Raw genomic sequence first — 15,031 nt, forward strand, 5'->3', positions numbered from 1 at the left:
GACGGTTATGTTTGCCTTCCTTGCCCACTCTTCAAGGTCGGGCACTGCTGCAGCTCTGAGGATGTGAGCGACACCACTAAGGGTGGGCTCGTTCTCTTAGTCACCACACCACCGCCAGGAGCAGCTGCACAAATCCCCGTCTCCAGGTACTGCAGAATCACATTTGGTTGGCACAGTGGCGGCTCACAATCATTTTCTTCTGCAGAATCTTGAATTTTCAACATTACTTAATTTGTAAAAATTTAAATCCATAGGCAAAAATCTCATTACAGTGAAGAAAAAAAGAATCCTATCAAACAAGCTGCCATTTCCCTAATGAATGGGCTGAACTACACACACCTATAGTGTTTTGTTACTTCAGTAACAAACTAACTCTGTACACCAAAGTACTAAAAAATGGTTAGCAAATATTTTTAAAGAAAACAGAGCCTATTGGGAAGCTCTCTTTTCACCTCAGTTGTTGTTTTTTTAACCTACTTACAACATTGATTAAAAAAAATACCCTAATCCAAATTTTCTTCCTTATTTGCATGGGTCCTAAATACCCATTTCCAAATTTCTTTTCAAAAATGTGAATATTTTCATTTTTTTACAATCATCATCAAAATAAGCACTTGGAGTTTGTCATACAAGGACTTCATCTACATTTCTGAGTCTCATCATAAGATGAAAATTCAAATGTAATATAACCTGAGTCAGTGACCCGATCCATGTGGAGGAGGGGTGAGCTGAACTGTGCCATCCTGTCCTAAGCACGTTAGTAACTCTATGTTCATGACTGTGTGATGCTGTATTGCTGAGGTCACAGGAAGACTAGGGATGGAAATGCACTGTGGGCTGAGAACCCACACGAGAGCTGTGCTCCTGGTACAAGCATGAGCAACTAAGTTCCTCCCTAAGCTTCTTCTCTATCCCCGTCAACCACCCTGAGAGATGTTGTGGTGGGCTGGCTGCCTGGGGCTACTGTTGCTACCTACTAAGTCAATCAATATTTATTGAACCTCTGCTCTGTGCCAGGTACTGTTCTAGGCCCTAGGGATACCCAGTCACAAGGCAGACAGGGTCCTTGCCCTCATGGGACTTACATTTTAGAGGGAGGAGATAGTCAATGACTAAACAAATCACCACAAAAAAGTATCAGCTAGCATTAAATGTTATGTTGTAGGTTAATGTGACACATGACTGTGTCACTACTTTAGAATTATGGATTATGGATGTCCTTTCTGGGGAAATGACATTTCAAACTGAAAATAGCCAGAAGGAACCAGTCTTGGGACAGAAACAGTCAGGGCAAAGAGTACTCCAGAGAGAGGGAAACCAAGTGCAAAGGCTGGCAGGCAGAAGCCAGCGTGTGTGGGGGTCACAGTCCAGTGAGGAAGCAAATGGGATGAAGTGAGGCCAGGGGACTGGACAGGAGCCAGAGCACATCAAGCTTTGGAATCCAGAATGAGGGGTTCGGGTTTAATTCTGAATATGTTGTGAAGCTTTTAGAGGGGTTTAAGCAGAGGAGTGGGATGACCTGATTTATTTTTGTAAAAGATCGTTCTGGTTACTATATGAATAGATTTCAGAAAAAGGCATGGAAGCAGAGAGCCATTAACAAACTATTGCAACCAGCCAGGCAGTCATCCAGGTAGGAGATGAGTTTGTCTGGGTTAAGGTTGTAGAAGTGGAGATGTGAGAATAGTTTCTGGACATGTTTTGGGGCAGAGTCAAGAATTCGCATGAGGATTGGATGGAGAGGAAGGGAAAGGCAGCAACTGAAGAGGCCTCCTACTTGCCTGAGCAACTGGTAGCTGGAGGAGACCACAGGAAGAGAGAGTCTGGGACATGTGACCGTTTTAAAACATGTCCACAACTTCTTTGATGCTCCTTCCATGGAAAGTTGGTGGTCTTTTGACCCTCCCCTTAACTTGGAGCTCTGTGACTGCTTCCCCAGTTTAGTGTGGCAGAAATAACATTTTACCAGTTCCCGGGCCCAGGACTTCAGACACTGGCAATTTCCACTTCTTTTGCTCACACCGAGAACTCAGTCACCACAGCCTGTGGAGCAGCCATGCAGAGAGGAACCACGGCCCCCCACCCATAGCCCAGCTGAGCTCCCAGGTGACAGCAAGTAAAACTATGTGAGTGAGCCATGTGGGAGTGAATTCTCCAGCCCCATGTCCAGCTGCCCTAGCTAGTACTTCACAGAGCAGTTCCCATCAAGCCATACCAAAATTGCAGACTCATGAGCAAAATCAATGGTTATTGTTTTTTTCCGTCACTAGGTTTTGGGGTGATTTATTATGCAGTAATAAAATACTGGAAAAGGAGAGCTCAGTTTGGGCCATTTCAAGTATAAGGTACCTGTTTAGGAATCCACACTCAAGAGTTCAGGTAGGCAATTGATTCTGTGAAGCCCCAGGAGAGGTCAGTGCTGGAATATGAATTTTAACATCACAGAATTTTAACATCATCATGAGACATGAGGTAGTGGTCACCTGGGAAAAGTATGTACATAAAGACCAGGGAGCTCTGAATTCTGGAATTCCCTGTGTGGGCACAGGACCAAGACTTGGAGGAACTGCTTGTTAAGTAAACAGGAAGAGGTCAGAGCTGTTTCCCCTGCCCTCCAAGAGAGCTCTTTCTGTGGGAGGACACTGAGTGGAAGTGAAATCTGTACAAGACCTTCCTTCCAGCTGTGGATATTGTTCTTGAACCATTTACTTAAGTGCTGCATTTGTGGATTTAGCAACGTTTCCCTTGAGTTTCCAGTGCTAATAAAAGAGTGTTTGCCTTTTCACACTACCAGATGATTATCTTCACTGTGGAAAATTGCTTCCTCTGAATCATTCTCTGAGCTGTTAAATGTGTTGTCTGTAGGCATTCACTGGATTTAGGTTTGCAGGTGATTTTAAAATTGTCATGTGGTAATCTGGGATTGTGGCTGCACAGCACAAAGCAAGGACTCACTTGCCCTCAGGCAGATCTTTGTGGGGAGAGCATCAGGGCTGTTGCTGCAGGCTGCTTTAGTGGGTGGGCCCGTGTGCTGGGGAAGTGCACCCACACCAAGCCCAGCCTCTATCCTCTCTTCAGTGCAGAAGGGATGCCTCCTCCTAGGGCTGTCAGCATCTCTGCTTCCTTTCACACAGCAGGGTGAGTCCTGAGAGCCTTACCCAAGCCTATATCACTCTTAGCCGGTATTTGGGAGGCAAATGGATTAGATGAGGAGTAAAGCAGTTTCCTCACCAAGTTCAGGGAGGTTTGTTATCTATGGCCTCCTTGCTTGGCAAGCCATCCTCGGAATCCAGGCCCTACGTGTGGCCACTAGGGGCCCATCCATAGGAAGTGAGAAGCCTTGGTGAGGCTTCCTTTCTGTGGCATCTTCTACTCCAGGGGACTGTGAACCCAGCTTGGGTTTCCTGAGTATGTGTGGTTCCCTGCTTCCTTCTCCCTTCAGGTAGTCCTGATTGGCTTGCAGGAGACCATCCTCAAGGACCTGATGGCCCAGCAAGGCTGTTCCTGTGATAGACAGTCACAAAGACCTAACTACTCAGCGGGGATCACTTTCCAGAGAACACAGTAGGATCAAAATAGAATTATAGATTTAGAAAGTGAAACCACTCTAATTCTCAGGGAGGCTGCTTTAAAAGCTGAATAAAAGGTCACAAATTCACCTACTGCAAATAATGACAGTAACTTAGCATTATTTGGTTTTCAGAGTATCTCATTAGGGGAATGCTACTACAGATATGAGTTACTAATAATTATTTGTTATGTGTTCACTCATTTATTCATTTATCCAACATATTTCTTGCACACTTACTAAGCACTAAGTACTGTAGGAGCTGGTGTGCTGTAGTGAGCAAAATAAAGTCATTGCTTTTGTGTTTATATTCTAATGGAGAGAGACAGAAAATAAATAAATATAAATAGCAAAGTCAAGTGTGGTAACTTTTTAAAGGAAATAAAGAAGGGTAAAATGGTAGAAGATGAATAGGTGGTGAGAGGGAGTTGCTATTTTAGATAGGGTGAGCTCATCGTTGGAGTCATGAATCCAAGCCTCTCCCAGGGCACTCGCTCCTGAAGCCTACCATGGCAGTGCTGGCCCTGGCAAGTTCCCCTACACACCCAGCAAGCACTTGTCATTTCATCTCATGCCAGGCTGACCAGAGCTCCAAGTTGTGAACAAGCCATTTTGTAATTTCTAGAGCAGGCACCACCTAGTGGTTGTAAAATGGAATAGATCAGTGTCTCATTCACCCCCCTGCTTTGGAGTTTAAATGGCCACAATTCAAGGCAAAATGTTACCAGTGAGATGTTGTGGACCAGGGCTGTGACTGATTGCATGTTGTTTAATACAGCCCTCAGAATGTATCTGTTTAGATCTTTTCCTTCTCTCTGCCTGGCCTAATGACTAATGACCAGGTGGGAAATCATTGAGTTGGGTCTTTTCAAACTGTCAACAGTGCTCTGAATCACGTCCAAACACACACACACACACACACACACACACCCCTCATTCATTCATTCATTCATTCATTCATTGTTATGGTCTAGGCACCATGCTAGGTTGGATATATACTGCTGAGACAGGAGGGAAAAGGAGTTGAAAGAATGAGGGGGGAGAATCCCCATATTGTAATCTTGTGAAATCTTTTAGCACATGTAGTTCCGGGAGCTACCATACCCCTGACCTTGGACTGTCCTCTGATCCTATAGTCTACACTAGGACTGAAGGATAACTTTGAAGCACAGTTTGGAGTTTTCTGTCTTTTCCCTACACAGTGCAAAAAGCAGAAATACAAACCTACCTCAAATGGGCTTTGGTGCTGGCTTTGCCTTATTTTTTTTTTTTAATTAAAAAAGTGTTTATTCTTGAGAGAGAGAGAGAGAGAGAGAGAGAGGCAGAGCATGAGCAGGGGAGGGGCAGAGAGAGAAAGACACACAGAATCCAAAGCAGGCTCCAGGCTCCAAGCTGTCAGCACAGAGCCCAATGTGGGGCTTGAACCCACGAACCAGGAGATCATGACCTGAGCGGAAGTCAGATACTAAACCAACTGAGCCACCCAGGTGCCCCTGGCTTTGCCTTATTATACACACTTTGTGATTAAAGAAAAATTAATAGCTGCTGAGCAGGAAATGAAACTAATGCCCCAGGGAGGACAGAGCCCAGCAATGTGTAACATCAAGACAGTGTGGCTTGTGGTAAACCCTCATCAAGAGTGTGAGCTTGTGGTAAACCCTGGCCAGGTCTTCTGTGCTCAGCCCTCCGCAGCCTTGTGGGTAACTCACTGTGTGACCACAAACTGGTCATTTTCACACACTGCCAATGCAGCTGCATGTGCATGATATCTGTCCATCATATAAAACTGGATGATATAGCAGGATGGTAATGGTGACAAAGCAAGAATGTGTGTCCAGAATACCAATATTAGATCCAGGTGACCTGGCTTGAAGAAGGAAGCTTTCAGCAGACACAAAGGTACCCAAGCAGGAATTTTAGGTGATGTGGATGCAGGTATCAGAGGCCTGGTAAACCCTTACTGAGGACTTCCAGTAAGGAACTGATGTGACTCAAGCAGCATCAGTCATCCAATATCCCCCCTCCCAGAATTCCCAATGTTCTCTTTATGAATGCATTCTCTCTGTTTATCTTAGTGAAAGGTTTCTCTAAGAGTGTTTCCTAATGCTCATTTCCTCCAGGACTCCTATTATGTCCTCTGCAGTACCTGGATTGGTATCCCAGCTCTGCCACTTAATAGTTGTGTGACCTTGCACAAGTCACTTTACTTCTCTGTGCCTCAGTTTCCTCATATGGTATGTACACTGACTGGATAGGGTTGTTGTGAGAATTAAATGAGTTCCTCATGGAAAACTCTTGGAATACTGCCTGGAATGTAGGAAGGGCTCAGTAAATGTTAACTATTATCATCACCATTATTTCCCACTTCTGAAGACTTGAGAAGTTAAATCCAAGATACTTTTTTTTTTTTTTTAACATCTGCTGGGTTTATTTGAACATTCAGAAGACAAGGCAGGAAACAATAATAGGAAAGAGGATGGGGTGTAGCAATCAGAGCTCAGAGCACCTCCCAGAGCCAGGAGACACTTAACTTAGCTCAGTGAGTAGTCAGGGGAGCCAGGGCCCTGGAGCTCCAGCCATGTCAGCATCATGGGAAAGAGGACTCAGGTGAGTCCACAAGCAAATCTCTGGCCAGCAGATGTGCCCACCGCAGGAGATGCGATGGCGGGAGGTGTCCGCCATTGGTCACCTACTGGAGGGTGTGCTGGGCCTTCCAACCACCCCATGGGTCAGCCTAAATCCCAAATCTATTTTTAAATGGGTTCACACTGTGCTGGTTTCTCCCATCTCACTGAAACACAAAGTCCTTTAGTCACAGGCTTTGTAGTGGGATGCGTTCTAGGAACAGAATTAGAGCTTGAAGCAGGAAAGAAAGGCCAGAATGCCTGACTTCGGTTCTCACACAAGACCTCTGAAAACCCTTATCTTCCTGAGCAGGGAAAGTGAAATGGACTTGTCCAATCTCCTCAGACTGCTCTCACGTCAGGAACAGCACACCGCACAGAGGCCTGTCTATCCTTCATCTTTCCTTACTTCTAGTCTTCAGCCCCTGATATGTGAGGACGTCAGTACCTCTTGCTGAGTCCAGGATAACACATTCTCCAGAAATGTCTATCTCGAATTTGATGTTACCAACATGGCAAAGTCCAACTTCTAACTCCAGAGAGGCAGTAATCAGGGTTGTAGGCAAATCAAGCCTACAAAGAGACTCACTAGGCCAGGATGTGAACTCGGGGCCCAAAAAGAAAGAGTGAGGAATCTGTATGAGCCCTCACGATCAGCAGGACAAAGTCCCTGATGAGACATGAGGACACAGGCCTGGCCAACGTGGGTGTGACCACCATGCAGCACGTGCCTGGGAGAGCACCGAACTCAAATGTGCTGATGGAGTATAGACAACCTGGAAAAGAGAGAATTTCGTCTTTTAAAAAGTCATGAGTGGGGGACAAAAAAAATCTAGTAATTATACAGAAGAGAAATCAGGCAATACCTTGATCAGATGTTCAGAATTATCATCTCCAGTAAAAGGCATAAGGACATCACATGGCTCCACATCCCCTGAAAGAACATACCATCACCTATACAGTACTCAGGCCAAGAATGCAAAGCCTCAATGTCAATACAAAGAAATTTCAGATACAAACAAAATGAAGAATACTCTATTTTTAAAAAGGGAGAGGAGTTGAAAAACAACTTGTACACCAATGAAATTTAAAACTTTTGCATTTAAAAAAATACCATCAAGAAAGTGAAAAGGCAACTCATAGAATGGGGAAAAATGTTTACAAATCATATATCTAACAAAGGTCTTGTAGCCAGAATATATAAAGAACTCTTACAGCTCAATCATAAAAAGGCAAATAACAAAAATGAGCAAAGGATCTGAACAGGTATTTTTCTAAAGAAGATAAATAAATGGCCAATAAGCACATGAAAAGATGTTTGCCATCATCAGCCATTAGGGGAATGCAAATCAAAACCACAATAAGACACCATCTCACACCCACTAAGATAGCTACAATTAAAGGGTCAGATAATAACAAGTGTTGTTGAGGATGTGGAGACATTGGAATTCTCATACACTGCTGGTAGGGATGTAAAATAGTGTAGCCACTTTGGAAAAGTCTGTTCCTCAAAAGGTTATATCTCTATAAAATATTTTTTTTGTATAATATGGAAGACTGAATTCTTCAAAAATGTCAATGTCATAAAAGACAAAGCTTTGGAACTATTCCAGACAAAAGGAGGCTAAAGAAACACAGCAACCAAATACAATACCTGACCCTAGCCTGGGTCCTATATTGGAGGAATATGTCACAAAGAACATTATTGGATCAATGGAAAACTGGAATATGAACAGTAGGTTAGATAAAAATGTTATATCCATGTAAATTCAAGAAGTTTATATCTATACTGTGGTTACATAAGAGAAAAATCCCTATTCTTAGAAAATACACAATGAAATATTAGTGGTAAAGGGTGATAATATAGGTAACTCATACTCAAATGGTTCAGAAAAAAAGTGTGTTATGTATGTTGGGGAAAAGCAAATGATACAGCAAATGGAGTAAAATGTTAATAATCTGGTTAAAGGATATAGAGCTGTTCTTTAGACTGTTTTTATTTTTGCAACTTTTTGTAAGTTTGAAATCATTTACAAATAACCACAAATGACTTTTCTCTATGGGCCGTGCAGAGCTGTGTGAAAATAGGTCAGAGTAAATATTGTATGAGTATGTGTGTGTGGTGTGTAGATGTCTGCACACCCAAGTGCCTATACATGTTCCATAGGGCGCTTTGTGTCTCCTATACTATTTGCCCCATTTGGCCTTGGACTTGCTCAGCAAGGGCCACTGGCCTCTTGCTGTCACACCCAAGGAATTTTTTTAGCTACCGTGGGGAAAGCAGTAGAGCCTCTGTGTGCCTGAGGCAGGCGGAGGTAACCAGAGTGAGCTGCCCTGCAGCTTTCTTGCCCTCGGCTGGGAGCAGGCAGGTCAGGCCTAGGCTGCATTCTGAGAGGCTTGCCATCTTCAGAGGTCTGTTTCCAGACTGAAGAGCTCTCTACTGGCCTCTTGAGGGCTGATCTTTCTCCAAGTTCTCTGCAGTCCTGGAGAGGGGAATGAGAGGGAAAGAGGACTCATATTTATTGAGGGCTCACTTTGTGCTGGGCCCTGTGCTTTACATGTTATTTTATTTAAACCACACAGAGCCCTGCCAGATGGGTAAACTGAGGCTCAGAGAGCTGCAGTAATTTGGCCAAGGTTCCACAGTGAGCAGGAGGCAGAGCCAGATTTGGAGCCAAGCCTAGATTCCCCTCTTTCCCCCAGAAATTCTTGCTTCAGATACTGAGATTTTTTTCCCCCTCCTTCTCTCCTCTTTGCTGTCTGATTTGAGGTCACAGCCTGTCCTTATCCCAGGAAATGAAACAAAATCATTGCTAACAGGAATGAATCCAAAAGACCTAGCCAACTTTGGAAAACACCAGCAGGGCTGCCATCAGCCCTGTTTCTATGAGGCTACGGTGATGCTGGGAATCACTCCGAAGGAAGAAGACAGAAATATCTCATCTTTGCTTTAACCTGCCAAAGTAGACATAATCTTTGGGGCTGTGTGCCAAGTCATGGGTTCTGTGTAGCCAGAGATCCTGGCACACATATGGTACCTGCAGTGGACAGGTGTTTGAAGAATCTTCCTGACAGAGGGAGTTGGGGTGGGGTGGAGGGCGCCAGAGGAGAAAGCAGACTCTGCAGCTATAAGGATGGGGGTGGTGAGCAAAGGGGGTTCTGGGCAGTGGCCATTACTTCCAGGGGTGCCCAAGGGCAAAGTCAGAGCAAAATATGCATTGGTGGGAAAGAGGGGGATAAAAACTCTTTAGAAATCTCCACTTTCTCCTCTACTCTTCTCATTTACTTTTCTGGTCTCCTGGCCCCAGCACTCTTTCTATACCCCATTCTCAAAGGTCTTCCTATTAGCTGAAGACTCAAAGGAGGAGTGCTGGGAGAACAGATTATAAACTGGGAGCTGCTGAGAGTCACAAGACAGGGAGAGCCTACCTATGGTGGCATCACCTCAGTGCCTAGAGTGGTAATGTCATTTGAGCCCTTGGATCCAGCCATGCCTGAAGTCCCTGCACTTTTATTTATTTATTTTTTTTTTTAATATATGAAGTTTATTGTCAAATTGGTTTCCATACAACACCCAGTGCTCATCCCAAAAGGTGCCCTCCTCAATACCCATCACCCACCCTCCCCTCCCTCCCACCCCCCATCAACCCTCAGTTTGTTCTCAGTTTTTAAGAGTCTCTTATGCTTTGGCTCTCTCCTACTCTAACCTCTTTTTTTTTTTCCTTCCCCTCCGCCATGGGTTTCTGTTAAGTTTCTCAGGATCCACATAAGAGTGAAAACATATGGTATTTGTCTTTCTCTGTATGGCTTATTTCACTTAGCATCACACTCTCCAGTTCCATCCACGTTGCTACAAAAGGCCATATTTCATTCTTTCTCATTGCCACGTAGTATTCCATTGTGTATATAAACCACAATTTCTTTATCCATTCATCAGTTGATGGACATTTAGGCTCTTTCCATAATTTGGCTATTGTTGAGAGTGCTGCTATAAACATTGGGGTACAGGTGCCCCTATGCATCAGTACTCCTGTATCCCTTGGGTAAATTCCTAGCAGTGCTATTGCTGGGTCATAGGGTAGGTCTATTTTTAATTTTCTGAGGAACCTCCACACTGCTTTCCAGAGGGGCTGCACCAATTTGCATTCCCACCAACAGTGCAAGAGGGTTCCCGTTTCTCCACATCCTCTCCAGCATCTATAGTCTCCTGATTTGTTCATTTTGGCCACTCTGACTGGCGTGAGGTGATATCTGAGTGTGGTTTTGATTTGTATTTCCCTGATAAGGAGCAACGTTGAACATCTTTTCATGTGCCTGTTGGCCATCTGGATGTCTTCTTTAGAGAAGTGTCTATTCATGTTTTCTGCCCATTTCTTCACTGCGTTATTTGTTTTTCGGGTGTGGAGTTTGGTGAGCTCTTTATAGATTTTGGATACTAGCCCTTTGTCCGATATGTCATTTGCAAATATCTTTTCCCATTCCGTTGGTTGCCTTTTAGTTTTGTTGGTTGTTTCCTTTGCTGTGCAGAAGTGTTTTATCTTCATAAGGTCCCAGTAATTCATTTTTGCTTTTAATTCCTTGCCTTTGGGGATGTGTTGAGTAAGAGATTGCTACGGCTGAGGTCAGAGAGGTCTTTTCCTGCTTTCTCCTCTAGGGTTTTGATGGTTTCCTGTCTCACATTCAGGTCCTTTATCCATTTTGAATTTATTTTTGTGAATGGTGTGAGAAAGTGGTCTAGTTTCAACCTTCTGCATGTTGCTGTCCAGTTCTCCCAGCACCATTTGTTAAAGAGACTGTCTTTTTTCCATTGGATGTTCTTTCCTGCTTTGTCAAAGATTAGTTGGCCATACGTTTGTGGGTCTAGTTCTGGGGTTTCTATTCTATTCCATTGGTCTATGTGTCTGTTTTTGTACCAATACCATGCTGTCTTGATGATGACAGCTTTGTAGTAGAGGCTAAAGTCTGGGATTGTGATGCCTCCTGCTTTGGTCTTCTTCTTCAAAATTACTTTGGCTATTTGAGTCCCTGCACTTTTAAATAAGAGGACCCAAAGGTTTACACTTTTGTTTAAGAAATTTTCAGAAGCTTCTGAACTCATAAGCTTCTGTCACTTATAATAAGAACAACACAAATAAAATCCTGATTGAAACAGCATCAATTTGTCTAATACACTTTTCAAGGACTAATCCTCTACAATAGCCAAGGCAAGATGCAGGGAACTTTAGTACAGAACCATATGAATGGTAAATTCAGAGGCACCATGGACAGGAAGAGAGCTGGCCAGCCCCTGCCTCAGGAGGCCTTGGCTCCAGAGAAGGTATAAGATGCGTAGGTCCAAATTGCATTGCCTGGAGCTTTATAGAAAGGCTTGGAGCAGGCATAGGTCAGAGCCCACTCTGAGACTTAGCAACCTATGGGTTTTCCTGAGTCTGTCTCAAGTGACAACTATGGTAGCTACCTTCTGCTGAGCCTTTACTCTGTGCCAAAATGTGTTATGTGTATTATTTTATTTAATCCTCACAGCAGCCCTGAGACAGAGATGTTACTGGCATTGCTTTCTAGATGAGGAACTAAAACACAGTGGTGAAGTAACTTACTAGTCATATAGCTGGTAAGTGGCAGAGCAGGGATTCAAGCCTAGTTGTTTTTAAAATTTTTTGTAATGTTTATTTATTTTTGAGAGTGAGAAAGATAGAGCATGAGCAGGGGAGGGGCAAAGAGAGAGAGAGGGAGATACAGAATCCAAAACAGGCTCCAGGCTCCAAGCTGTCAGCACAAAGCCCAATGCGGGGCTTGAACCCACGAACTGTATACGATCATGACCTGAGCTAAAGTAGGACGCTCAACCGACTGAGCCACCCAGGTGCCCCTCAAGCCTAGTTGTTTTTAAGAATTACATTATACTTCTTCCAAGACGGGCCAATAGGGCAGGGAAGGTTGGCTATATGGAGAATTAATGATCTTTTCTGTCGGTAAAGCCCTCCAGAGTTCACAAAGGTTAATTTTATATGCAATCTTACAGATAAGGAAACTGAGGCTTAGAGGCAGGAAGTGACTTTCTCATAGTCATTTGGGAAAACTGGATAAACTTACCAGGGATGATACTCCTCAAACAGAGCAGCCAGGCTGCAATTTGCAGAAACTCATAGTGTATGTGCAGGCTAGCCTCACTACACTGACCCATGCTTAAGTGAAGTGATGCTATCAGTCTGGCTGAGGATGATCTCTAAGAGATAAGGGGACCAATTGTGGTTTGGCCCCAGATCCAATTGCAGAACACAAATCCCATTACAGCAAAGAGCTCTGCATTCATAAAAAGATCCCTAGCTCCAGCCAAAGTCCTGTTTAGTTTTCAGCAACACTTGATATGGACAAATTCCAGTTCAATCAGAGACATTCAGCTTCCTGGTGTTCCCAGAGGGGGAGCAGGGAATCTTGCTATAAAAGGAGCCCCTTACTTCCACTGGGCCATCCTCAGCAAAAGGGCTGCAAGACTGAGTTAGTTGCCTAAGGAGTGGTAGCTGGAATCTGCCTGCCTGGCTTCCTCCCAGAGGAAAGTAGCTGTCCCAGCTTAAGCCCCAGGGGCCCTCACTGTTGGACCTGCCTTGATGCATTGCCCAATCAGAGGTACCTGTCCTAGAGAGACAAGGCAAGGCTGTCTTTCACTGTTCCCTGGGTGATTCATGCCTGGAGGAGTGACCAGGCAGGAATCCAGGCAACAGGACAGAAGGGGCCAGGGCAGCCACTGTTGTTCACTGCTGGAAGCATACCAAAGGACTGGAAGGTGAGCTGCAATCCCACCTCCTTTTTGCCTCTCCCTCCAAGAGATCCTGCCCTTGATGAATGGGGCTAGGGGGCAGGGGCTTTCTTGAAGCCAGGTGAGTAGCCTTCCGGACTTCTGGATTTCTTTTCCCACAAGCAGGCTGTGAGCTGTGAATCTAGGACAAGTGTTGAAGACAGGAATGGAAGGTAAGAAGCAGGTTCATGAGTTGAAACCCAGTCCTTCCAGGTCTGGGAAGTCCAGCACATGTTCTGGGGGCAGACAGTCTTTCCCAGCTGTGCCACTTGCCTTCCTTGGGCAAGACCTTAACTTCTTGCCATACTGACACTAGTATTTATTGACTTACACTAGTATTTATTGAGCACCTTGTATGTGCTGTGCTAGGGATTTAATGGTAAGCAAAAAAATAGACTCAGTTGCCTTTCTTAGAGCTTAGTTAGTAAAGAAGATAAATATTAATCAAACAACCAATAAGATGCCCACTACTACCACATACACACACAAGAAAAGTCCAGGAGAGATGTAGAGCATATAATTAGGGAAAATTCACCCACTCTGGGAATTGAGAGAAGGCTTTCCTAAAGAAATGATAATGGAGCTGAGGTCTGTTTGCTGAACAGGGTAGAAGAGACATTCCATGCAGAGAGAACAGGATATTCAAGGGTAGGCCATGTGGCAAGGAGAATGGCTCCTCCAAGGAATGGGAAGAAGGCTCAGGAGGCAGAAGAAATGCAGATTGGAGACCCAAGTGGGGACAGACCATGCAAGAATGTGGGTCTTAAGAGCAATAGACAGTTTTTTGTGGTGCTTTAAACAGAGAGGTGAGATTAACACACTTGTAGTTTGAAAGGTTTACTCTGGCAGCAAAGAACAATGGATTAGAAGAGAATCAAAGAACATTCAGGAGAGCAGTTAGGAGGTCTCCGGCATTTGCTTGTAAAATGGAAATAATAGGTAATACTATCTCATAAGCTGTTACCAGGATTTCATGAAATACCGCATTTTAAGTATTTATGCCAGCACCTGACACACAGTAAAAGCTCAGTTAATGTCGTTATTGTTACTTTTGTTGGTTCTCTTCCTAGAGCTGATCTTTCTGCTTCGTATCTGCTCCTGTCAGACAAGGTGGGAGAAGGTAGTGGCAGTGGTTTCCAGGGTGGAAGTGTGGTTTGTCTTAAGTCGCAAGGTAGAAGCCAGAAGCCAGATGCCTGAAAGGCTCTTTAGAATGGCTTGAGAGTATCAAGGACTCACAAAGAACACCGAGTTCCGATTGCTCTCGGAAGCATGCTGGAGAGTGAAAGACCCTCCCGACGGTGAGCTCTAGGGGTGCTTTTCTCCCCGGTATTCCGAAGAGCAGGTGTGGGGCACCATGCACTCCTGTGCAGTAGCGCGGAGGCGGGAGCCATTGCCACACCTCAGCCCTAGGCTGGCTCTCAGGTTTCCAGCCAGCCCTGCGCCCCCCGGCTCGCAAGTGCGGATGCGGGTACATGGACAGAGGGTGCCAGGAGGTGGAGTGGGGGGTGGGGGAGGTGTCCCCGGAAGCCGGCTCCAGCCAGCCTGCAGGGGCTGCCCCCTCCCCAGTCACGTGGCCTGGTGGGTGGGGACCGACCTGAAGTTGCAGAAATCCTGAGCCATCCCAACTCTGAAGTGCGCTGTGGACGTTGGGGTTCCTGGAGGGGGCGCGGAGTTGGGAATTTGCAAAGCCGAGCAGCGGCGCGGACGGAGGGACTTGGGGCATGGCTCAGCTGGCGGTGATCCCGGGGTCCGCCACGGCGTGGCCAGGTGAGCGGCAGTCGGGGGCTACAGCGGTTGGGGTGGGAGAGGCTGCTCCACCAAGGGGCCCCCACACCCTATCCCGGTCCAGGGGATGCGGGGCACCCGAAACAGGAGAGGGCGGTGGGATAAAGCGGCCGTGGTAGAGCCTCGGCGCTCTGAGTCAGTTCAGCCAGCGTCACCCCTTGTCCCCGGTCCTTCCCTTCAACGCGGTGCCTTAGAGACCCGCAGCGGCCAGCGAACGCTGGGGAACCGTGAGCAGGGAGGGGGCGCTCCGCTGGCCCC

General features: G+C 45.4%; 1 long non-coding RNA gene across 1 annotated transcript; it reads right to left on the reverse strand.

Moving 5' to 3' along the window:
• Positions 1 to 5,966: 5,966 nt before the first annotated feature.
• On the reverse strand, positions 5,967 to 14,961 carry LOC109271112 (uncharacterized). Its single transcript, XR_002081825.2, has 3 exons — positions 14,583 to 14,961; positions 7,059 to 8,675; positions 5,967 to 6,968 (listed from the first exon to the last, which is right to left on the reverse strand). It is a non-coding gene; the product is annotated as an uncharacterized LOC109271112 (long non-coding RNA).
• Positions 14,962 to 15,031: the final 70 nt, after the last annotated feature.

This window comes from Panthera pardus, unplaced genomic scaffold (assembly GCF_024362965.1).
Source record: "Panthera pardus isolate Hobbes unplaced genomic scaffold, ASM2436296v1 HiC_scaffold_12, whole genome shotgun sequence".
Classification (NCBI taxonomy): Eukaryota; Metazoa; Chordata; class Mammalia; order Carnivora; family Felidae; genus Panthera; species Panthera pardus.